This window comes from Pseudonaja textilis, chromosome 13 (assembly GCF_049901715.1).
Source record: "Pseudonaja textilis isolate UNSWEBS1 chromosome 13, rPseTex1.2, whole genome shotgun sequence".
Classification (NCBI taxonomy): Eukaryota; Metazoa; Chordata; class Lepidosauria; order Squamata; family Elapidae; genus Pseudonaja; species Pseudonaja textilis.
In genome coordinates, this window is record NC_142002.1 from 7798177 (window position 1) to 7824225 (window position 26049).

General features: G+C 42.6%; 1 protein-coding gene across 9 annotated transcripts in view; it reads left to right on the top strand.

Moving 5' to 3' along the window:
* AKAP13 (A-kinase anchoring protein 13) overlaps positions 1 to 26049 on the top strand; it is a 285438-nt gene that overhangs the window by 66927 nt on the left and 192462 nt on the right. For all 9 annotated transcript variants that reach the window (XM_087941336.1, XM_087941338.1, XM_087941335.1 and 6 more), the window contains exon 2: positions 21575 to 21666. The gene's annotated coding sequence lies outside the window, so the exon portion shown is untranslated. The remainder of the gene's footprint in view (positions 1 to 21574; positions 21667 to 26049) is intronic.

Sequence of the window (26049 nt, forward strand, 5' to 3'; positions counted from 1 at the left end):
GCTTTATGAACAGGAAGTAAATACAGTTATGGTAGGATGGCCTTTAATCAAGAGTCTCTGCAATTACTGTAGTTCATTTTTAGAGTTAGAATCTATAACATGGCAACTTGGGTGGGTTCTCTATGGATCTTCCCAACCTAGAGGGCATGCATTGTTGTAGATGCGTTTTCCCTACTTGGGGCTGGACTTCAATTTGCAAGGTTCCTAGCATTTTGCATCTAACCTGCCAAGGTCTAATGATTAAAGTGCTGAGCTAAAACTCAAGAGAGCTGCTTTCCTGTTTAAGTTCATTGTTTGCCTCACCATCACATAGGCTGATCATGAGATGGTTGCTGGGAAAAGTAGAGATGATGCTGTATGTAAGCTGTCTGAGCTCCTGAAGGAAGTGCAAGATAAAATTGAATGACTGGATGGGTGGATGAATGAATGATTGAATGATAGACCTTCCACCCTTTTATAATTTTTCCCAGAATTTTTTTTGTACTTGGTGATGGATGCTGCAGCTTGAAGACTCTTAAGAAAAAAACAAAACAAAAAACAAAAACAAAACAGGATTCTGTAATACTTTTCCTGTCCTTGTGTGATTTTGCATTCTACAAGCCTGCAATGTATTATTTCTTTTTATCTCCCAATTATGTCCTCTTAATCATGATTTAGGGTTCTCTCTGTGCTGCTGAAACTATGATTGAAGCCTGAAGGAGGCTCTTAACTCAATTGGACCTTGGAAATAGGGTCAGAACGGAAACAGTATGCTGGATTTGCAAACAAAGCTTTTCATTCTTCTCCACCAGAGACCTACGATTGAAATCCTGAATTTAATATTTGCTGCTAGGAGTGAGGGCTCTTCATTTTATTCTGTTATGCTGTACTCTTGGTTTTATCTTGGTGAGTGGTGAAACACTTGTACTTCCTTCTATACCCATTGTTGCATAAACCTACTTTGCATTTTACTTCTACTTTTGGACTTTGCCTGACTTCCTTCCTGAAGGAAATAAGGGCAGTGAAGCCCAGCTGTTAAGAAGGTGACCTCAACTAGCTTCTTTTATGCTTACTCTTTTTTTATTTCAGGAGATTGATTTTCCCTCTCTCCTTTATTACTCCTTATCTTTATTACATCTTATATCAGCAGTGGTGAGAATGCACTACTGCAGGCGAATTGTGCTGACTGCCAGCTGCCAGCAGTTCAGCTGTTCGATTCTCACTGGCTCAAGGTCAACTCAGCCTTTCATCCTTCTGAGGTCAGTAAAAGGAGAACCCAGATGATTGGGAGCAATATATTGACTCTATAAACCACTTAGGGAGGGCTATAAAGCTCTGTGAAGCACCATATAAGTCTATTGTTATTGCTTTGTCACTTTTGGCTTATCTTGCCAACTTTTCCAGGAGGAATCTAGATTTAAACCAAGGACTGAGTCCAAACTTTCAAAGTATTTTACTGAATGTCCGTGGAGATTCTCAGTCATCCAGGTCATAATTGTCTCAAAGGTGCTTTTTCAAAAGGCAACTGGACTGTTTTTTCCTTGAGGAAGAAGAATGCTAACCAGATGACTGCAAAGAAATATGATCCTTCCAACCACCCCCATCCCACCAGAACTAATCCTTCCATTGCCCCCAACATTCTACCAGAATCAATGAAGCTTCTTGGATGAGAAGCAAGACCTCTTCTTCCTCCTCAAGGAAAAAGCAGTCCAGTTGCCTTTGAAAAAGCACCTTTGAAACTGAATGAACATATTGCAAGGAAGTAGAACATGGGTAACGGAATAATTAAAAGCATCACAGCAGATCCAAGAAGAACGAGATGACTGTTTTCAATTTCTTTATAACAACTCATGGGAATAATTACCATAAATTAAGCCACATCCTGAAATCAGCTTAATTCAGGTCTTTCCCTTAACTCTATTCCTTTGTTGGTCATCCTTCACATTAATTAATGTGGCTTTTCTCCTGTAGACATTTTCCAACATAGGTGAAGCCAAATGGACCATGTTGGTTACTTTGCTCTTTTGTGGCAAGAATAGTCAATTAGTAATGCTAATTTCTAGCTATATCATTCTGTAGGAGGCTGTATGTCTGGTCTTTGGAATGTGATAGGCATATCCAAAATGCTTCTCTTGAGTTGTAACAGCTACTTTATAGCATTTCAGACTAAACATGCAGATCAGATTAACTTCACTCCAGGTTAATTGGTTGAGTGATGAGTTCAGATAAGCTTGTTTCACTTACGTTCTCTTTGGCTTCTTCACCAATATGAATTTAATATAGAGAAACAGGCTGCATTAATGTTTCATATGAATTAGGGCTGGAGGAACATTTGCAGGAATTAGGTATGTCTAGTCTAGTGAAAAAAAGGAGTAGGGGTGACATGATAGCAGTGTTCCAATATTTGAGGGGCCACCATAAAGAAGAGGGTGGTCAACCTATTCTCCAAAACACCTGAAGGCAGGACAAGAAGCAATGGATGGAAACTAATCAAGGAGACAACCAACTAAGAAGAAATCTCTTGACAGTGAGAACAATATACCAGTGGAACAGCTTGCCTTCAGAGATTGTGGGTGTGCCAACTCTGGAGGCTTTTACGAAGAGATTGGACAACCATTTGTCTAAAATGGTATAAGGGCTCCTGCTCAAATAGGGGATTGGAATGGAAGACCTCCAAGGTCCTTTCCAACTCTGTTATTCTATTAAAACCTACATGGTAGGGCTCGTGTTGCAATGTACCAGATGGACACAGTCAATTCAACCACTGTGATTATTGGAGGCTGACAATCTTTCCCATTTGGTATCCTACCTATCAAAGAGCTCCTGGAAAATCAAAAGGATACATGCTCTGATAGGGGGTTGGGTTTTTTTTTGGTCCCTGATAGAAGTTTGACCTTCCATCTGGAGGTAATTTTTTTCATGCAAATCTCGGCTGTGGAATCATCTTTAATGGGCCCCTTGTGTGAAAAGACAACTGAAGATTCTTTCCTCCCACGTCCTGCTTTTATCATCATGTGTCTGTCCTTCAAGATAATTTAGATCAGTAAGTAGACTCTTAAGAAGACTGAAACTCTACTTCTTTGAGACAGGCTACAGTAAAGAATCTCCCAAGACAGGTTGTATTTTCCCATCCTGTCAGGAATAAAGAATCAGGACCTCAGTACATAAGGCTGCAGTAGATTTATTCAAGCTATACACAATCATCTGGTCAACTGAAGTTCAGTACAAGACTGGTGCCAGATAAGAGTCAATGGAATTCAGGAGCGTTGGACTTAAAGTACTTATGGGAACGTAGTGATTCTAAACTGATGATGTGTTTAACTCTGCCCCCACTCTCCCTGCTCTTCTCCTACATGTCCCTCTCTAATATACCTCTGAGAGTCAGCCAGTCTTAGTGTGATACTAATTTTTCCCTTCTTCCTGGATTCAAGGTGTGCTTTGACACATTTCATTTTTGTAAGAGTTTCACAAGAGATTGATCAAGATCATTTCCATGGTACACCTTGAGTGATCCTTCTTCTTTACCCTAGCAGGAGAATAATTAGTAATATGATCAATCCAGGATCTGAAGAGGTTTTAGATGTCTTATTAAAAGCAAACCCTTTCCTACTGTTTTTATTTTACAATTATCTGGGCTTGATTAAGTTCTTATTCTATCCAAGCAATAATAATAATGATAATAATAATAAGTATCTGATTATTATCTCAGCTCTCCTGCCTTCGGCATTGGCTCACTGATATGATTTTTATAACTGACAACATAATAATGATACCGCGTGGGAAAATGTTCTCATCACCCCCACAGTTTGGCTCTTGATGAAGATGAGTTTCCAACATTTTTTTCTTCAGCTGTTGTTCCAAGAGCTGCCCCACCCTTGTTGAGGTGTGACCTTTTTTTACCAGGGCATTCTTGTAGTATAGAATTGTGGTCTAGTACAATATGACCATATTTTTTTATTTTGTTTTATTTTAATTTAAAAAGTCTGTTTTTAGTCTGTGGTGGATATAGGTGCACTATCTTACACCAGCCTGGTGCTTCTCAAAACCTGCCAGAATTCTGAATATTATCATTTCTTGGAATCATACAGCTGATAGGCACCTCAGAGATCTTCTAGTCCAACCCTCTGCTTAAGGCAAGAGATTTTATGCCACCCAGTCAAATGGTTGGTCAGTCTAGTTTTGAAAACCTTCAGGGATGGAGCATCCACAACTCCAGAGGCAAACTTATTGATTAAATAATCAACTCATTGATTAAACTCATTGATTAAACTCATTGATCAACTCATTGATTAAATATCACTGTTAGGAGAGAGAGAATTACTTACTTCTAGGTTGGATTGCTCTTTAACAAGCTTCTGTTCTTATAGCTTCCATCTTCTGAATTGCACAAACTCTTGGTTTTTTATATCTTGGTATATTTAGAGAACAATACATTGAAGAACTGGTCAGCAGTCTAGAGATCAATTGATGTGGTATTTGCAGATTGTTATATTATTGTTCTGAGGGTTAATAAGTGATTGAGTTTTGGAATTGGTGATAATTTGAGTCTTATGATTTCTGTTAAGTGTTACTAGAACATTTCAATTTCTGAAATGTATTTGAATATTAGTAGCTTGATTTGGTAGTTAGGCTGTTGGCTTGAGCTCTGAGCTTGGCAATTTGGTTTGAAACGTTTTGTCACCATTCAAAGGAGACATCATCAGTGCTGACAGACGAGCACAACTCAAAATACACTGATAATGTCTCCTAGAATGGTCATGAAACGTTTGCAACCAAACTTCCAAGCTCGGAGCTCAAACCAACAGCCTATCTCAACTTCTCTGGGTGCCCCACTTCTCTGTCTCTCCTGTTCACGAGCCAACACATTGGCACTGCTGCAAAAAGCAAAAATGCCAGCTTTGGAAGGGAAATGGATGAATGCGCATTTATTTTCACTGGCTTTCATATGCAAATACCAAATTAGAAAATTAACCAGTTGCCAAATGATGGCTTATGCTGATGCCAGTGGAGTTTGCACTTTTTTCCCCTACTCAGATGATTTTGCAAAACAGGTTTGACAGCTGCAGTAGTTGGACAAATCATTTATTTTTTTATAATAATAGCACACACGCTACAATGTTGAATTTGACTGTGACTTTTAAGCTTTTCAATGTTTAGATGTTGCCAAATTTTGTTTATATGTGGTTGAGGAAGATAGGAAGAATGGATCATTATGGAAAAGACTTTATGAATGTTGTTGAGGTAATTCCCCGTTAGGAGAATGAGCGTACACAAGGAGACATAGTGAGAGTGGTGAAGAATAACACACAAGCAGCACACAGATACACTGTATAGTAAAATGTAGGTTTTTACTTCCAATAAACATTTAAGCAAATTCCAAACAAGTAGTCCAAGTCATTCACAGTTAAAGCAGTCAGTTTTCAGTCCAGGGATAACCAAATATCAAAGTCCAGTATCAAAAACAGTTCAGTAACAGACTTACATCAAATCCAAGAATAACAGTCAATAGGGACAGCAACACTCTCCAGAACAGAACAGAAACTAAAACAACCCAGGTTTCTGGCTCCATCTTATGGCCATTTGAGGAACCACACCCAATTACAGTTTTAGCATTCTCTTAAAGAGACAGTATTAAAATGTCTATCCTGGTTTATATATTTTCCAACCCAACTAACTGTTAGGTGACTTACATTCCTAACATTCCCCTCTTTGGGTAGGACAATATATACAACCTTACATTCTAAGTCCATAATCCTCACAGCAAGCCTTATGCTTTATAGAGCCTTTGGCCTTTGTAAAATGATCCTCTATATTGTTTTCTGACATACAGTATTCTAGCTTAATCATCTTACTTTGCATACATTGTCTCACATTTAAATATCTTAAATCTGTGTGTTTTGTTCTTGCCTTAACAGCAATATTTGAAGCCATCCGTATTGCTGATTGGTTGTCTTCATAAACAACAATAGAATCTGTTACATCAATTCCCATATCAATTAATAGTTGCTTATAATAAACTAAATCTGTACATAATAAAGATAAACATGAGAATTCAGCCTCCATTGTCGACAAACTTAGTTGTTTCTGTCGAGTAGATCTCCATCCAATCAATACCTTTCCAAATAATGCTACAGTACCCTAAGTAGATTTACGTGTATTTACGTCTGTAGCAAAACTTGCATCAGCATATGCAGTTAAACTCAGTTCATCTTTAGGCTCCAAATAATGCATAATGCATTGTTTGTTTCAGATATCTTAACATACGCTTAGCAGCTTTCCAGTGCCTTTCAGTCGGCTCAGCATGAAATCTTGCTAATTGATTAACAATGTATGCTATATCCGGCCTTGACCAATTATTGAGATAAGATAAACTACCAATCAAGGACTAATAAATGTTCTTATCAAAAATAGGACTTTGAACATCACTATGGCTAAACTCCTGGCTCGTTGGTGTTTTAGCCGACTTACAAAGTTCCATTTTAAAATTATTTAGTGATTTGTTAATTTTATCTGCCTGTGAGATCTTGTATCCTTCCCTAGTTCTATCTATCTTTAAACCAAGATATTGTTTGATTTCTCCTAACTGTTTTATCTTAAATTTCTTCTTTAACAGTGAAATTATTTTAGTAACTTCTTGCTCAGTTTTGGTGATTAATGCTATGTCATCAATAAACAATAGCAACAATGAAATTACACCATTATTTACCATTATTACACCATTAAACAAACATGGATCAGCCATGCCAGCTACAAAACCTATCTTAGTTAATTCCTTAACTATACACTGGTTCCACTCATATCCTGATTACTTCAAGCCATAAAGACTCTTTTTCAATCTCCAGCAATCAGTTGTATTATCATCTTTTATACCTAAAGGTTTCTTTAAATATATAGTGTGTTGCAACGGTGCATGCAGATATGCCATCTCTACATCCAAATGATTTATAATGTATTTCTCCTTAGCTGCCACACTAAAGCTGCTCATAATGTAGTAGCTTTCAGACTAGGTGCAAACATCTCATCATAGTCGTTTGCTGTCTGATTGAACCCTTGTGCTACTAACCTGGCTTTATGGGTAACAGTCCCATCTACACTAGTCTTAAGTTTATAAATCCATTTACATTCTATGACATGTTTACCTGGTGGTAACTTAACGTTTTCATATACTTCCAGTTTTTGTAATGATTCCAGTTCTTTATCCATTGCTTCCTGCCAAGCAGCCTGATCCTTAGCAGGATACAGTTTTAGTTCACTATAGTTACTTGGAACTATATTCACTTGGCATACAACACTAGCCTGATATCTATCAGGTGGTCGTGTTACCTGGGTTGAACGTCTTGGTAATACCGGGCTTACTGGTGGTCTCTTCTATGCCACCTGCTCCTGTTCTTCTACCTCTTCCTGTGCCTGTTCTCCTACTTCCTCCTGTGCTTCCTCTTCAATGGCTATTCGTGGTTTACTTATTTCATCTTTAGGGACTATTTGGGTGTCAATAATAATATCATTGCTGGATTCCTGTTCCAGTTTATCCCACCCAATGTGCTCAAGAAATTTAGCACTAGCGCTACAGTAAACATGAGCTGTGCCTGGATCCCAAAATCTAAACAATCTATGGTTGGCTTTGTAACCTACGAAAAATAATTTCCTAGCTCTATGTTGCCCTTTCAGTCTTACTTGTGAGGGAATATGCACCCATGCTAGAGCTCCAAATGTGTGTAGATAACTTAAATTTGGTTTTCTGCCATGCCAACGAGTGAATGGCAATTCTCCAGTTGTTGTATTCACCACATTGTTTAACACATGATTGCTACACATTATGGCTTCATAATGTGTTGTGGTCTGTAAGGTGCAGAACGTTTATGCTCGACACCAGCCAATTTCAACATTGTTTGGAATCTATTGTTAACAAACTCAGTCCCATTATCCGTAACTAAAGTAATTACTTTACTCCTCATTTTTCTCTCAGCAAACCTTAGCCAGTTAAAGAAATGTTGGAATGTTTCTGTTTTGTTTTTCATGAGATAGCAGAAACCATATCGTGAGTAATGGTCCATTATACTCAAAATATAGCAGACACCTCCTAAACTAGGTTTCTTAGGATCATTTATGTCAGCAAAAAAACCTCTAAAGGCTCTTTGGTCTTAAAATCATTCAGTCTGTTTGCTGGAATAACCTTGCTTTTCTCTTGTCTACAAGCATTACAGTTTAAATTCTTGCTACAAGGCTTTAATTTTATTCCCTCTGCCAATTTAACAGTTTGTTTGAGCATTTTAAAATTAATGTGCCCCAGATGTCTATGCAATAAATATATGCATTCATCACGTGGCTTAACATTGTTATAAACTGAGTTAGCCATCTTCAACTGGTCATCATGTATCACATATAAATCATTTTCTAAATTAGCAGTAACCTTTTTACCCTCTTTCTCTATTATACAGTTATCTCCCCTAAAGGTTACTACATAACCAGGATTAATTAAAGCCCTTACTGATAACAAATTAAATTTCAGTTTAGATACATATAACATAGTTAAATGCTTGTTTATACAAGAACAATATGCAGTATCTTCACCATTTGCCAATGATACATGTTGCTTACTTGTAGACATCTTTACAAACTTCTCTCTATTTTTAGTAATGCATTGCAATGCTCCACCATCAACAACCCACAAATCATGGCTTACAGTTGAATTGCTAGGCATAGCTAAAATAACATTCTTCTTTGCCTTCTGGTGATTACCAGTATTCTGTCATTTTCCTTTCTTACAGAATCTAGCTATATGTCCCCTAGCCCCACAAGAAAAACATTTCCTAACAGTATAGGCAGTTGAAGACAAATTCTCTTCTTGTGGTTGTTCCTTTCTCAGTTGGTCCCTATCCTGTCTCTTCTTGCTTCTTCTAACCATCTTCCGGTTATGTCAGTTAATGTCAGTTTATCTCTGGTCAGGACTTCCAGTGAAGATACGTAATCATCATAACTTTCATCCAATGAAGAAAGAATGATGTAAACTTGATGCAGCTCTGAAAGTATCAGTTCCTTTTCATGTAGCTCTTGAAAAGTTCTTTTCATGAAGTTCAAATGAGCTAACATATCTCCACCTTTCAGAAGACGTGCTCTAAACAGTTTACGTGTAAGATGTATGTGTGCACCTACAGTGTCACGAATATAAATCCTCTTCAAATTCTCCCAACACCTAGCAGCAGACTCTTCTCCACAAATATGGAGTAACTGCTGGTCACTCAGTGTTAGTCCAATTATACAAAGAGCTCGTTCGTTGTTCTGTTTAAAGTCAGGAAGCTTCTTGGCATCGTCCTCATTTTCTGGATCCCAATCATTAATATCCGGTGGGTCTTAAACTACATTCCATAACCCTTCTCTATGCAGAAGTAGACTGCACTTCATAGACCAGGAAACATAGTTTGTCCCATCCAACTGGGTTATCAGTGATAGACTTGTTGAAGGGTCTTGTGCCATCTTTACCAGGACAGTAAACCACAATTAAACAGTAAACAGCTGTCTGTATACAGTACTGTGTATTCACACCAATTCTCAGTTATCTGAGCCTGGTATGGCCTGGGCCCATAACCAGTGTTGAGGTAATTCCCCGTTAAGAGAATGAGCACATACAGGGAGATGTAGTGAGAGTGGTGAAGGATAACACACAAACAGGACACAGATACACTGTATGGTAAAATGTAGGTTTTTACTTCCAATAAACGTTTAAGCAAAGTCCAAACAAGTAGTCCAAGTCATTCACAGTTAAAGCAGTCAGTTTTCAGTCCAGGGATAATCCAAATATCAAAGTCCAGTATCAAAAACAGTTCAGTACATCAAATCCAAGAATAACAGTCAATAGGGAACTGCAATACTCTCCAGAACAGAATAGGAACTAAAACAACCGAGGTTTCTGGCTCTATCTTATGGCCATTTGAGGAACCACACCCAGTTTTAGCATTCTCTTAAAGAGACAGTATTAAAATGTCTATCCTGGTTTATATATTTTCCAACCCAACTAACTGTTAGGTGACTTACATTCCTAATAAGTGTTATTTCTATTAGTAAGGATGACAAAATCTCATTGCTTAATTCTTTTCATGATCTTCTGAACTGTATTTTTGGAGCTGGCTGTGATGTTCTGTTAAAATGAAAAGTGCCTTCCAAGATGCTTGAGGTTCTGATCATTCCTACCCCAGAACATCATATAGCATATATTTTTCCCTTCCAATTCTTAGGCTAATATTCTGTTTGATGAAATCCTTGATTTTTCTTAAATTTGACAGTGATGTTTTTGACCTATGGATAGCCATAGTCAATATGAGTCTTCAGACACATTTGCAAGGTTGAAGATGTAAGAGGCTCACAAAATGGTGGCCTCATGGTGGCTTATCCATGTGGCCTGCTCTTGTGGTCATGTTTATTTTTGTGCCTTAGTTGATTCTTGGCAACTGACTTCCTGTGTTTTTCTTGACAAGATTTCAGAAGTGGTTTATTATTTATTTATTTATTTATTTGATTTCTATAGCTTCCCATCTCATCAAATGACTCTGGGTGGCTCACAATTCGAAAGATTGCCATTGCTATCTTCTAGGGCTGAGAGAGAGTGGCTAACCCAAGGCCCCCCCAGCTGGCTTTGTGCCTAAAACAGAACTAGAATTCACAGTCTCCCACTATCTAGCCTGCTGCCTTAACCCTGTCTGGCATGGCCAGTTACAAAATACCCAATGTCCAGCCTTCCCTCTGTCCCAATTTACTTGCTGCAGATGGGGCGTTGGTTCTTACCTGATACGCTTCTTTTCGTAGAGCTGTTGAGAGTGTCCAGGTTGGGAGGAGCTCCAGTCTCGGCTCTCACAGGCTGAGCTTGAGATTGAGGCACGCCTCTCACCATCACGTGGTCCTCCGGGCGCGCCCCAGTTTTGCGAAGACGAGAAGGAAGGTCCTGTTCTCATCTTACTCAGGAAAAAAATATTAGTTTGCTCGGCCGAACAGCAGGGTTTCCCACCAGACGGCCTACGGGTGGGGCTGGACACTCTCAACAGCTCTACGAAAAGAAGCGTATCAGGTAAGAACCAACGCCCTTTTCCATAGAGCTGTCTCGAGTGTCCAGGTTGGGACATACCAAAGCTTGGCTAGTCCTGCGGCGGGCTCCCGTCTGGAATGGGACCTCTCCTGGAACCCTGATGACCCGCTGGAGGGCACGCCAACAGGAGAACCCCTCGGAGGTTGGAATGCCTCAACGAGAGGGCCTGATGAAGGAGACGGGGCTGTCTAAAGGTAGCCCTGCCGGGATGCCACGGATGCTTACTGAGACCGTGGGGGGGAGACTAGGTAGAGCGGCCAAAACCTTGTTAGGGACCCGGTACGAGGAGCCCGGGCAGAGGCGAGGATGGAAGTTCCCCTGAGAAGACCTAGCCAGAGTGAGGGGAGGCGCCTCAATAACCGGAGGGTCACCGTTGCGAGGGTGGCGATGGGACGCCCTAGGGTGTTATGGGATAGACCCTGTTGGGAACCCCCTGAGAGAACTCCAGGTCAGAGTGATGGAGGGGAGACGTAAGGAGTTCCCAAACTGTGACCTGTGCTAGTGGGGACCAAGTTTGGTTCCGCCCAGAGCGAGGCGGTCGGCCCTGCTCAAGAGCCAACTGACCGAGGACCGCCCAGAGGGAACTAAGGGTAGTAGTGAGGACCAGGGCAAGGGGTCCGTGTATCTGGATTATGAGGCTGTGGGCCGGGGCCCAGAGAAGGAACCCCAGCTAACATGGGGTGGGGATAAATGTGTTGCCAGCCAGATGCCCTGGGGCAAGGTGAGGAGGACAAGGGTGCTCCAGACTATGAGCCTGCGTCCGGGAGCCGTATGGTCTACCGGGAGTCTTGGTATGGAGAGGTAAGGCAGATATGAGGATTAGGCTTCCCCAACGGTTTGGGCAAGGCTGAAGAGAAAGAGATTTTGCAGGAGTTAAGTGTCAGAGTGGAGCCAGACTAGGCGAGAAGCCTGAAGAGGAGGCTTTCTCGCTCTCCTTCTCCTCGCTTTTATACTTGTTTCTTTCTTTCTTTCTTTCTTTTTGGGAGGGGCAGCCACCTGGGGGCGACTGCATTATCGGGAACGACGGAACGAACCTCTCCGGATCCCCGGGAGGGCTTCCTGGACGCAGGTGCCTCCGGACCTGTCTGGTTCCGATCGGTCAGGAGGCCTGTAGGGAGATGATTGGTAGTACCTGGGGAAGGAAGAAGAGCGGGAAGAACCTTGGCGAGAAGAGGGAGAGGAACCTCTGAAATCAGACCTCCTAGCAAGAGAAGGGAGATATTTGCGCTTGTTGCGGGTCTCGCCAGGAATGGGTCGAGAACCGGTCCAAATAGCTTCCCCCAGAGATGGGGGCTGATGCTAGCTTAGCCTTGTTTTTACGTCCGCCTGCCAGTGGCGGAGCCAGAGAAGGCGACGGGCAGTAACCTGGGACGCAGATGGCCCTGGTGGAGAATTTTGCAGCCTGGAAGGTGGCGTCTGCAGAGAACTCGGCTGCGGCCAGGATCTTGGCAATATCCTGGTGCGCTCTGAGATTAGCTGCGGGACGTGCTGCTTGAGCTGCTGGAGCCACTTGATGGAGGTTCTGGTGAAAAAGACGCGGAGCCGTGGAGGCCCTGACCGCCCAGGCATCAGAGAGATGAGCGCGCAGGAGGGCCAGTTCAGCTCGCTTGTCCTCGGGCTGGAGAGCTTCGAGGGACTCGCTGGGAGTTGAGCGGGAGGCCAGACCTACTACGGGCTCGCCCACAGGGGGGGATCGAGCAAGGCAGAGAACTGCGGTTCAAGATTGAAAAACCGCTTGTCCTGGGCGTTGGGAGGAGGAGGAGGCCCCGAGGAGGCTAGCTGCCTTGGGACCATGTCAGAGGATATGGGTGGGACAGGAATCACTTCTTTCCACCACAGGCTGGGAGAAAATGGAGTCGGGAGGAACCCCGATGCCGCTGGGTTGGGTGGGGAGGGTTCAGGCCCGAGGTATTCCTGGCCTTGAACAGGAGGGACCTAAATAGATGTGGTTTAAACAGCCCCAGAAACGCGGGCTGGCCTGGAGAGAGGCCCTCGCCCTCCGACATGTCCCCTTCTGGGGGCCTGCTCCCGAGAGGAGTTCACTGTCTACGACAGACCCCAATTCGAGATCCTCCTCGTCCCCAAAGAGGGTAGGGTCCCCGAGTTCCTGGGCCTCCATCTCCTCCATCTCCAAGGGCAGGGTCAAGTCCCCGTGGAGAGCTACCTGACCATGCGAAGTTGCTGATCCTCGAGCCTCGGGGGCCTCAGGCCTAGGGGCCAGACCGTCAGCTGCTGAAACTGTTGTGCTATCCCATGCCGGATGGCCAGCTCCATCGCCGTTTGAGATTTTCGGGGATTTCCACCGTGGGGGTGGGTGAGGCTCCTCCGGGCGCAGACCTGCAGCAGCGGGGGAAGGTGGCCTCAGGGGCCTGTCCAGGCTGCGATGAAGAGGCAGAAGCAGGGGAGGAGGGAGGATGGGTGGAGGTAGAGGGAGTGGGATTGGAAGGGTCCAGAGGCACAGAGCTTGACTCCTTAGAGCATCTGTCAATCTCCTTTTCAAGGGCCCTGTGTCGCCTAAGGGCATCCCTTTGAGAGGCTTTGGATGTTTCCTGTGCTTGTTTGCGCAGGTGGTGAGACTTAGCCTTGGCCTTCAGTGAAGTGCCACGAGATGCATTGTCGTCTGCCATCTGGAGAGGAGAAAGGAGGGAAAGTTCTTGATTAACGTGAGGTGATTAACAAGGCTGGACACAGCCTAAGCAGGGGCCGGGAAACCCAGTACTGCTTTGCACTCCCCCTAGGTCAAGGGCAACAGAGGTGCTTTGCACGTTGTTGAGAAGTAGGGCCTAGCCCAGAAGCCATTTGCCAAAGATGGACGCAAAAAACCGCCTCCTGCCAGGCGGACCGGGAAGGGGATGGCGGAGCTGCTACCTCCTTGCTGGGGAGAGACTGTGTAGCCAGTAGACTCCTATATCTAGAGGAGTACCAAGGCAGGATTGCAAGGTACCAGCAGGGATTTGGACATTCCAAGGATCTGCCCAGGAATCAAACACAATGCGGCCTGCAGGTAGGCCTCGAGCAGTGGCAGGCGTCCCTGGGGCTACCAACCAAAATTTTAAAGTAAAGTGCCATCACGGGTCCTCGGACAGTTGCACGTTTGGATGCGGCCTCACGTAGAGGCCGGGTATCCTAGCGCACGTTTCGCACCCCCTTTGATCAAAAAAATTTTTTTGTATTTAAAATAGGAGGCTGTTGCACAGCAGGGCCTAGCCCAGAAGCCAATTAGCCAAAAGTTGAACGCCAGGCAGCTACCCCTGCCGGACGGACCGGGGAAGGGGATGGCAGAGCTGCTAACTCGCCTGCTGGGGAAGGGCTGCAGAGCCAACTAACCCTGGTTAGCCTGATAGAAACTAAGTGCAAACAGGCAAGGATATAGGCAGTCCGGAGTCTGCCTATAAAACCTTAAGAAAAACCTGTTATAGGCCTCTGAAAATGGCGCCCGCCATGCGGCCACACACAAGATGGCGGCGACTCCTGCCACTCCCAAGATGGCTGACGCCACAGGAGCCCAAAATGGAGGGCGCAATGACGAGGCAATCCCCAGCGGCGGCTATCACCCAGGAGAAGTTAAAAAGGCCCGGAGGCCACAAAGAAGTACCTGGGAGAGGCAGGAAGCATCTCCCTGGGTTAGAGGGCGTCGTGGGGGGAAACGGCCAAAGAACAAAAAACAGGCAGGAAAGAAACGATGCAGCTTCGCACGGAGCGAAAAGGCAGCAATCGGAGGGGGGCAGCGCTCGAAGCGCTGGATTCTCCCTAAAAGGATAGTGAAACAATTCCCCTTAGAAGAAAAAGGCTCCCTAGGGAGCTCAAACCTCAGTTTCTGCGCTGTCTGAGAGTCCAAGTTGATCAAAAAAAAAGAAAACACGAGGTGCTAGAACGACCAGGAGCAAAAAAAACCAGCCTGACTGCCACGAGGCTGAGCAAAAAACTGGGGCGCGCCCGGAGGACCACGTGATGGTGAGAGGCGTGCCTCAATCTCAAGCTCAGCCTGTGAGAGCCGAGACTGGAGCTCCTCCCAACCTGGACACTCGAGACAGCTCTATGGAAAAGAATCCGATTTTAGAAATCAGTGGTTTGATTTGCAGGTCACCAGAGTTTTTAAGATTAAAATCCTTTTTTTTTTTAAAGTGAGCTCAAGCTAGGTTCTTGTGTCTTGTGCACAGGTCATATTTCTGACTGAACGCTCTTATTTTGAAAACAACCAAGAAATGATTACTTGTGATAACATGGAGTTTAAACTCCTCACCACCCCGGATCTGGCTTTGTTCTTCTGAAACTGCGGGAACCCCAACTCTTATTGCGGCCCATCTGATGAGGTCAGTGTCTCCTGAGAAGTTGGTTTGTGCTGACACGCTACCAAAATGGATCTTTCATTTGTTCTACTGAACTGGCAACCTTTAGAATGTGAAACGGGTTCTAGTATTACATTCCGTACAAAAGATTGATTTACAGAATGCAGCCACCACAATGGAGCAAAATGAAATTTCTTCCTGCTTCCAAGACCCTTAGTAGTTCTGTACAGTATGAGCTCAGCAGATATCTATGTATTGTGATGTCTAGTATTGTTCTAATGCCCTCTTTGGAATTTGGAACTCTTTTTGACTTTTGTTTCAAACGCTTCAGTTCCTGCCTGACCTCTGCCGCAAGGTTTCCCCCACCCCCTTCTCCCTTGGTAGGGTAAAAACAAGAAATAAACATATTGAAATTTGAACTCCCCAAGTTCTCTGTGTAAAGAAGAGGGGTTGGAAGGGACTTCATTCCAGGATTTTGCCTCTTTTATTCCAGCTGAAATCTAGGCACCGGCAAAGTGATATTTTACATTCCAGAAGTTTTTCTTTTTTTAAAAAAAATGAAAAGAATGAAAAACATTCTGTTTTCAAAACATTTGCAAAACTCGAAATGCTGCAAATTTGTGGAGATGGTAAAATGAAGTTCTCAATTCTTTAAAAACAAGATACAAGGAAAGATTGCTAATCGGTTGCATGCTGAAGTGTTTCGAGATAAGGAATGCCTGTTTTGGTGACCTGGATTGAGACTTGGGAGTTTTATAAAATCACTAAACAAACAGTCATGTACTTTCCTAATCAGCTGTTTTACTGTTACCATAGAAACCATGCTGAAAACAATGAACAGATAATCTGTATTTAGTACCCTGGCATGGTAACACTTTTAAGTCACTCAAGACTTTGACATGGTGGACTAGGGACAGTTACATGATAATTATTTGGAAAGCAGATAAAACATAGCAAACAAATCAGTATATTGTGTAAAGCCTTCCAGGATCTCTGCTTCTCAGAGATTTGTACAAAGCAAGATCTCTTCCTTTAAAAGCACCTTAATGACAAGCGATTTGGCTTTTCAGAATTCTTTTTAAAAAAAGATGATATCTTGAATGCACATTGCAGCTTTAATCAGTTATTCCCCCAGCCAAGTGCAATAAATAATAGACCAGAAAACCTGATACTAATGTAAGCAAAAACACAACATAACTGCAGCAAATCCAGAGGGCTTCTCCATAAATAGAACCTTAAAGTCTGTAGGTTGGTTAATCTAATACTAGCCCAATATTAGTTAAGGAAAAATATCGGGTAGCTTTTTAATGGTTTCAACGTCTCCCTTTGGCCTCAGGTCAACATCCCAAGGCAAGGTACAATCCCTAGATCTACTGTACTCGGCTGTTAAGGTTTACCGTGTTAATATGTAGGAAGTACTTTGAACCTTTAAATTCCCATTGCTGACATCCAAGGTTTGTTCTCTCTGCTTGGTAGCATTTTTAGAGTCCTAGTGCCTAGGAAGCATGGCCAATGATGAACTGGGACTTGACGTTCAGCAATATCTGGAATGTTCCAGGTTGCTTTCCTGGAATTAAACATCCATTCCTGGTGAACACTCCCCTATTATTAGCAGATCTCCTTCTTATTAGAGAACCAGTTTCTCTTTTGATGGAGGAAAAATGGCCCAAAGTTGGGACTAGGAGAAAGGCTGCAGAAGGCAGCTTAACTTGTAGCGTTCTTCTTGCTGCTAGTTAACTTGGTTTATTCCGTTGCATTTCATTTTGACTGAGGAATTGAGTAGTTTGCAACCACCGAAGATGGACACATTTTGTGGAGGTGAAGTCCATTTTTGTTTCCAGGATAAAGGAATACAGCTTTTAATCAAGAGGAGCAGAACCAAGGACTCATTCCTTATGGTCTCTCTCCCTTTGAGTGATTTATCTCTCCTCAAACTGGAAGGACCTAAAATTGTCATGAAAAATGCTTGGCTGTCTTTGAGTTGGAAGGAGTCTAATTTGGGGAGATAAGACAGTTGATGCCAGCATAGATTCTGGGTATGTGAGGTTCCCCTCCCCAGTTTGCAAAAGAAAGCAAAATTTAGGGCAATCTCTATAGCAGATTGGTCAAAAGACTGGTTTGTTGCAAAATCTGCATTGGTGTTTTGTGTACACGTAGCGTTGAATTTTTGTTTGGACCAGTTCCTAAATTTACCTCTCCAGAAGTTATCTTAGAAGATGGAGAATCAGATGTCCTTTCACAGCGCACCACTATACCTTCAATATATGTTGTGAAAATAGCACATAATAGAGTATGACAATATGCAAATTTGACTTTTGAACTGACACAGTCTCTTTGTGTGTTAAGCAGGTACGCACAAGGCATATCAAATCTCACTGGGTGCCTCTTAACACCGGGGTGTTAAGGCTACCTGTGGTGAGTGCGCCTTTTCCTTACTCATCCTAAGGGGTCCATTAGCTTAGCGAGAGTCCTGTTACATATTACATTAAAGATTTAGCTCTTAATTTTTTTCCATGCTGGGTAAAAAGGATCCTCTTTGCACGTCAGCTGTGCTTTTACCATTAAGCCTTGAGCTGTTCTTTGCCCTAAGTAAACAAATCTCCATTGGGGCCATCGGAAACCCTTTTCTAAGCTCGGTGGCTCCTTGCAGAGATGGAATTATGGATAAAATCCAGAAAAAGAGGGATTAAGTCTTTTCTTCCCATAGTGTTCCTCTTAATGATTGGACTCCCAACTGTTCACGAGAGGCTGGCAGACACTTTTGTTCTGCTTCTCTAACTCTCCTCTGTTTATATATTTTAGAAGAAAATTGTTTGGGTCACAATTCACAATAAGCCACAATTGCTTTTTACTGGATATTTGTTTCACTCTGACCTGGTGTTCTTGTTGTTTGGTTCTTATCCAAGAGATTGACTGAGGGAATGTTTAACAACCAAGTCTTCTGTATTTATTGATTGGCTTAGTGGGTACTCTTGCTTTTATACTGTTCTTTTTTGTTGTTGTTGTTCCAGTGAGTTAGATTACCCTGGGTCTCCCCCATCTCAGTGGTACTAAAAGCTAATTTATTTAATAGCCTTTAAATCCTCCTTCCTTTGATGTCCTGTTGATTGAAAATTAGCCAGCAGTAAAAGGAGAAGTGATATGCAGTTCACCTTAGACTCAAAATAAAACGAGATTTCACTTCCTTTCCAAAAAGAGATTCTGGCGAAACCTTTCAGTTTAGGTTAATTGTTACTTTTAGCCCCCCCACCCCACTCCTCTCCCTCCCTCCCTCCTGTTAGTTGTAGAGAGGTTTGCTTTGCTTTGGTGGGCCATGAAAAAAAAAAAGGCCACTTCAGTGAAATAATTGTTTTTTAATTCTTGGTATCCCCTTCTGTGCTTTTTGCCATTTCTTCTAATTGTGCAGGACATTAACATGAAAAACAGGATCCTCCTTGCTTTGGATTTAATCTGCTTCGGCTGCTTAGTCTCCCTCTGAAACTTCCCAAGAGATCCGTTACTTAGGTAGCAGAGAAAAAGCTTGTAAAAGGAAACCATGTTTGTGTGTGTGCGCGCGCGCGTGTGTGTGTGTGTGTGTGTGTGTGTGTGTGTGTGTGTGTACATGAACACTTCCTTGTGGATATATCGAAATCTGGTGTTTCTCCTTCTACACTTCACTGGAATTCTGTGTTTGAGTTTGCACACTCTCCATCTACCTGTTTGTGGACTATCCTTGGCTACTTTATCCTGCCTTTGTGTAAGTAAATAACCCTCTTCCCTCACAGGAATGCTCATAAATCTCTTCTTCTTAACAGTGCTTTTATAAAAAGTACAATTTTGGAACCTAACATTCCAGTTGGGTGCCTGCAGGGTATTTCCCCCTTCTTTTTTTGAAGCAAAAATTAGAAACAGTTTTTGCTTTTCACCTGCAGATGTTATTGATGTTTTAAATCTTATGAAGTATGGAAGCAGTAGTTAAGTCTTCGTAAGGTGCATATATTGAAAAGAACCAAGACTACAGCCTTCCCCAATCAGTTGTCTTCCCAGATGTGCTGGGGCGACTTTCAGGAATTCCCCCATCAGCAGAGTCAATAGAACACTGGGAGTTGTAGTCCAAACATGCCTAGAAAAATGCGAATGGGGAAATTTCTGGCTTCGTGGACTAAAATAAAAACACGGGGAAATGCCCTTTATTCTCTGGAACTTTTATCTTGGCTCGAAGAACTGAATAATTGCATGCGTTGGGTGAGAGAGGCCAAATTCAACAGGACCAGTAAAGGTGATGTTAGATATTGGTTATTATTTTTCGTAATAGCTCAATTTACTCCCAGGGAGGAAATTGCATGAAGGAAATTTCCTTCCATGAAGGAAACCAGGGTCTGCGTGGAGACCACATGTGGGCAACTGAAAACTTAAGAGCTACTGTTGACATCTCCTTTTTGTGGTTTCTTCTGATGATCATTGGCGGAGGCATTATGTTTGACCATTTTAGGAAGAATATCAGTTGAATCCCTTCCAAAATTCCTACTTTTTTAACCCATTATTTCTCCTCCACCCCCAAATGACAGTACTTGATAGTGGCTATCTACGGGTGGCTAACATTTTAAATTGTTATTATTATTATATTGTTTATTGTTGATGTTGGGTATATTGTAAAGCTGTTGGCTTTCTCTGGCCCGTGCTTAGATATAAGTGGGTATCAAAGCAAAGTACATCTTACTAATAACCACTAATAACAAGCAAAGGTTGTTGAATACAAAATAACTATAAAAATATTGACTAATATTTCCTGGGCTTCAGTTCCACACATAGTTGCTCTTTGTCCTCAACCCTCAAGCCAGGGCTGTTAAAGCCAAAATAAATAAATCCACAGTCAGCTGGCATGATAGATTTACGTAATTTAGAACAGGACACAAAATTCTGGTTCTCTGGGAGCAGAATTTCAGTTGCGTGGATGTGCCACTTTGTGATAAATTCAAGCGCCGGATGTAGGCATATACTGATTTGTCACCTGAATTTGCTTTCTTTGCGAGAGATTTGGGAATATCTGCTGCTTCTAGCTTTGCCAAATTGCTAATAGTTTATAAGCTTTCCCTAATAAATCCCCCTTGGGGCAGGTTTGTTTGTTAGAGATTGCTAGTGCTAATGTCCTGGATTTTGTCTGCATCTTACACAAATAACTTAATGGAGGTGAAGTATACTTAGGGTTGGCGTAGTTCTAATGTGAAAGCACAATTTAAGGACTGGACTGCAAAATCAAAGACTCTTCTTATCTCAAGTATGTTATCCCTTGTTCCTAAGTAAGTCTTCTATTTTAGTTAACTAAAACTTAACAATAGCTAGTTAACAATAGCTTTAGTTAACGATTGCTTAACATTGCTAAATCCACGCCTGACTTTTCAAATTATCCCAGTTCTGGTGTTTTCCACCTAATGCGTAGATATTGTGGCTTCCAGAATATGTAAACCTTCCTTGCTGTTAAATGAAGAATTCTCTATCCAAATTGTGTACTAAGACTCAGTTTCATGACACACAAATCCTTGTTTAAAAGTAGATCCAAATTGTTACCATGGCATCAACTTGTGGAATGTGATGAATTTGGACTGGGGGTGGTTGGGAGACTGGGTGAGTGGTGCGGTGGCCTAGAGGTGGAGCTCTTACCTCACAGACTGTGAGTTCGATCCTAAGTAGAGGCAGACATTTCTCACTCTGGGCACAGTGATAATATATCTGTTGAATATAACCCCGCATTGGCAACAGGAAGGGCATCCGGCCAGTAAACACTCAGCTAGTTTTTGGCATGGCACAGACTGATTCCAGGGACTCCTGACCTATATACTGCTTAAACCAGGGCTCTTGAAACTTGACAGCTTTAAGACTTGTGGACTTCAACTCCCAGAATTCCTCCTCCAGTCATGTTAATTCAGGAAGTCTGGGAGTTGAAGTCCATAAGTCTTAAACTTGCCAAGTTTGAAGACTCTTGGCTTAAACTGTTGTCTGGATTCTAACACTTCCTCCCCAGTATGGGAGGTCTTAAAGAATATCTCCCTCCTAAAAACACCCCATTTATGCAAATAATTAGCCTGTTGAGAAGAGACTTACCTCTTTGTGTGAAATCTTACCTATGTTCTGAATTGGTGCAGCCTGGTCGAGAGTTTTCACTGCTTCAGAATGATCAAATCTACTTCCCTGAGTGCGTTTTCCTTACATATTGTTAAAAAAGTTTTTCTTTCTTTTATTCTTCTCCCAGAACTCATCCTTGAGTTGCAGTGACTCTTGGTGCCCGATTCTTGGGATTTGGCAGAATTTGCTGAAGCCTGCATGCTGCTTCATGCAGACACAGTAAGTTATATGTGTGAGTGCACGAGGGATTGGGTTGGGGAAGCGGAAATGAATACAGGTAGTCCTTGAACTTAAAACAGTTTGTGTGCTACTTGAAATAAAAAGAAAACAGGGATTTTAAAAAAGTCCCTATCCAGAGTTAAATAATTCTGTGTTTATTCTTTAATTCGAAGTTACGGCGGTGCTGAAAAAAGTGACTTATGACCATTTTTCCCACTTATGACCATTGCCATGGCACCACATGATCAAAGTTCAGATGCTTGGCAAATGACTCATATTTGCAGTACCCCTGGATCATGTGATCCTCTTTTGCGACAAGCAAAGTCAATGGGGAAGCCAGGTTCACTTAATGATCATGTTACTAACTTAACAACTGCAGTGATTCGCTTAAAAACAGCGGCAAGAAAGGTCGTAGAATGAGGCGAAACTCACTTAACAACTGTCTTGCTCAGCAGCAGAAATGTGGAGCTCAATTGTGGTCATAAGGTGAGGTCTACCTGTATATCATTCTCAGACTTACTATGCTTTTAAAAATTTATTTAGCATTTTGTATGAAGCCAGGCAATTGTGTCTTACAAACCATTGGTTATAATTTAGCAGGGTATAAGAGTCCAATCCATGGCTTACAATCGTATTTCTTCTTCTTGTGTCATTTCCATCATCAGTCATTGGCGATCATGTTGGCAGACCTATTACAATCATTGGCATGATTTATTCACTACCTGGCATCTATCTAAACCAGGCTTGTCCAACCTTTCACCTTCCCTGGGCCACATTAGAAGATGAAAATTTGGTTTGGGCCGCATATAAAATAAAAAAAAAAGTAACAATACCTGATCATCCAAAAAAACCATAGAAAACATTTTTTTCATAAGATATCATAAAAATAGTCAGCCAGGAGAAAGGAATGCGGGGGTGGGGGGAGAAAGCTCGCCCACCTCACGCCTACCTCTCCTCCTGCAAATGGCCCGGCTGGATGCGGCAGGACTGGAAGGCGAGGACCGGGAGGCTCGTGCAGCAGCAGCAGCGGCGGTGGCAGCGGGGGCAGAAGCCGCTACAACAGCTCCGGCGGCAGCAGTGGTGGCGGCGGTGGCAACAGCAGGAGGTGGCGGAGCGGGACTCTTGGGCTGCGGCTGCCTCGGCACGAGGAGTGCTCTGACAGCACCCGCCTTTTCTGTTGCTGCTTGGCGTGGTGCTCGCCTCGCCCTACCTCACGCCTGCCTCTCCTCCTCCTCCTCGCTGGCTCGTCCTCTTGCACGAAGGTTGGGGTGGGCACTGGGCCACATTATGAGCCGACCTGGGCCGCATGCGGCCTGTGGGCCGCGGGTTGGACAAGCCTGATCTAAACCCAGGGGTCTTCAAACTTGACAGCTTTAAGACTTGTGGACTTCTGACACCAATAATGATAACAAATAAGGAACCACAGACTGATGATAATGGAATTGTTTGTTTTTATTTGTTTTCTTTTTCTTTTCCTTTTTTTCTTTATGTTGTGTGTGTGTTTGTTTGTTATTTTAGTTGTATAATCAATAAAGTTTGCTTTAAAAAAAAAAAACTTGTGGACTTCAACTGCCAGAATTCCTCCTCCAGTCATGTTAGCTCAGGAATTCTTCCACAACTCTTAAACTTGCCAAGTTTGAAGACCCTTGATCCATGGCTTACAACCTTGAGGTGTGAATGCCATCTTTTTTTCTCCAACAAGCTTACATGTCTGCATAATTTAAACCTGTTGCTACTTGAAATGAAAAGAAAACCAAGGGATTTCAAAGAAGTCCCTATACAGGGTTAAGTAATTCTGTGTTTCTTCCTTAAGAAAAGCCACCTGCATCTTCTCCAGCCATTAATACCGAGTGAACCTACTCTGATTGATGATATTTTCACCTGCTGGCACCATGGCTATGTCTGATAATGTCACTCATCGCCTTCTCCTCTCTGTTTCATGGGTACCCAGTAGGAGAGAAAGCTTACAGCAAGCAACTTGAGAATGCATCGAATCATTGGGCAGCGCGTGCTTCAAAAATTATTAGGAAGAAATGTTTGGGATTTCCTGCCAGCATAGCATTTCTGCAATTAATTAAAGTAGCCCAATGTTTCTCAGACTTCTGTGTATGCCTGAGAAAAGGTGCCACCTTTTCTGCCATGACATTCTTTTTGAGGGCTTATGCATAAATTTGAAAAATAGGACAAGGCTGCCGGAGAGATGCTGTGCTTGCACGAGATCTGAATCATTTTCAAAGCAGGCACTGATGATTTTCTAAAAAGCAAGGTCAGTTTTCTTCAGCTCCAGTCCAGTGGCAGGACAAAACTATCCATGCACGAAAAAAAGAATCCCATTGCTGGACCTGTCGCAACTTGAACCTCTAAATCGAAATGATCCTTGGCTCCATTTGTTGGGAAAGGTATAATTTGATTGGAGATCAAGTGTATTATAGTACTTCATAGCCAGAACTGAGAATCATCAGCCCAAATCCATACATTTTACTTTTGCCTCCCTAAACTACCTCTCACTGCCACCCCAGTGTAACCAATCAGGTGTCAGGCAAGATGTTTTCATAATGGTCAGTCCAAGCACAGATTGGTATACAGTTCCCTCCTTCCTCCAGCTGGGTGACCTTGAGGCAGCATCTCAAGGAGGCACAGCACTTACTTTCATTTCCCCAAGCATTCCCCCTTCATTCCCCAAGGTCATGACAGTATGTCACTGCATAGCAGAGAGGCACAAGCAAGCATAAGGTGGCAGTTGACACCCATGCAACTTGAAGAGCTTATAGTAACATTCCTCCAAATTTCCTAAAATGAACTGGATGAAGACTACAAATGCCCAATGAGAACACAATCCCGGCTGGAGGTTGTGGGCAGGAATGGAATGTCCTTGAAGAGGTTATGGCTGGATGGAACAGGAGCATCCTCTGCCAGAATAACTTGCTGTAGATTATGTGTGTGTATGTGTGCGCGTGCAAGAAAGAGAATGAATCTCAAAGGAAATTTGATTTTAAAATGCCAGAAATTTTAGTCTGGGATGGTAAGCACTGAACCCAAATCTTAAGGCTAGCTTGGCAGATCTTATAAATCTGTGTTGATGGAGTAGATGTTTTGGTGTTCTTTTGCTCTTTGTATTTTAATTAGTCATTGTTTTCTGATGCTGCCCTTTTTAATTATGGCTACAAATAAAAGCCTGTTCAGTATATTTTTGGCTGGATTCCCTTATAATGCTGAATTTTAAACGAGAGTTTACATCCTCGGTGACTGGGTTCACAAAATCTGCTCATTTCAAACCATATTACAGCTTAAATGGGATGTGTGAACCCAGTTTAAATAAGATTCAGATAATTTAACTTATAATTTGATTTAGAACACTGTTTTTTTTTAAAAGGGAAGGTGGTTTGTCATAGATGGTAGCAAACTCTTGAGGTCTGAAAGTAATAGAAAAGTGAACATTGTGGGTTTTGATTTGATTTAGCCTGATTTCTAGTTAGGAAAGGATAATCAGCTATTTCAGATCCTTTATACCCAACAGGATCTTGTCATATGCCAGAGGGGTCTGCAAATGGTGAACATTCAAGCCCAGGAGCCCTAAACTCTTGTGTGAAAAGCTTCTGCAAATCTTTATAGAATCTGGGCTTTCCCCAGATTTATGTCTCATAAAAAAATAAGCTTCTTTGTGCACAGGAGTTCCTAATTAACTAAAGGGTGTGTGCCATTGTTCTTAGTATCCACTTAATGAACCTCCTTGCAAAATTGCATTATTGGACAGAACCTTTGCATGCTTCTTTTTTCCTTGAAAACCTGATGTTTTAAGCAAGTCTCTTGGACTCTTTTCCTGGTCTGTTCTCAATTTTCACCTAAGAGCTGCAAGAAGGCAGGAAATTGTATTTGTCCTTCCTTCTGGCCCCTGTTGCTGAAATTTCTTAGATCATCAGACTTGGTTATGATTATGACATTAAGCATGATTTTACACGCTTAAAATAAATCTCCATTAAATGTGTGGAATATTAAACTGTGGTTGAGTCAGAGCAGATACCTGTATTTTTATCTTAGGCAATGTCACCACCTTAAAAATTGTGAGGGTTGCAGCATAACGGATCTATAAAGCACCAGTTGGGGAAGGTTACTTTAAGGAACCCAGCAATCAGGAGTGGGCTTCAAAAATTTTGGCAACCAGTTTTCTGCCCAGTTGCTGGATGTGTGTGACCATGGTGGGCGTGGCCTAGTCGGCCTCCTGCACTGGGGGGGGGGTGCCTTCCCTGGGCTTTGCAGGCTTTCCTTGAACCTCTGGGAGGGCAAAAACAGCCTCCCCCGGGCTCCAGAGGCCCTCCAGAGGCCGGAAATGGGCCCATTTCCACTTCCAGCCTTCTGGAACTTCTGGGAGGCCCATTTTGCCCT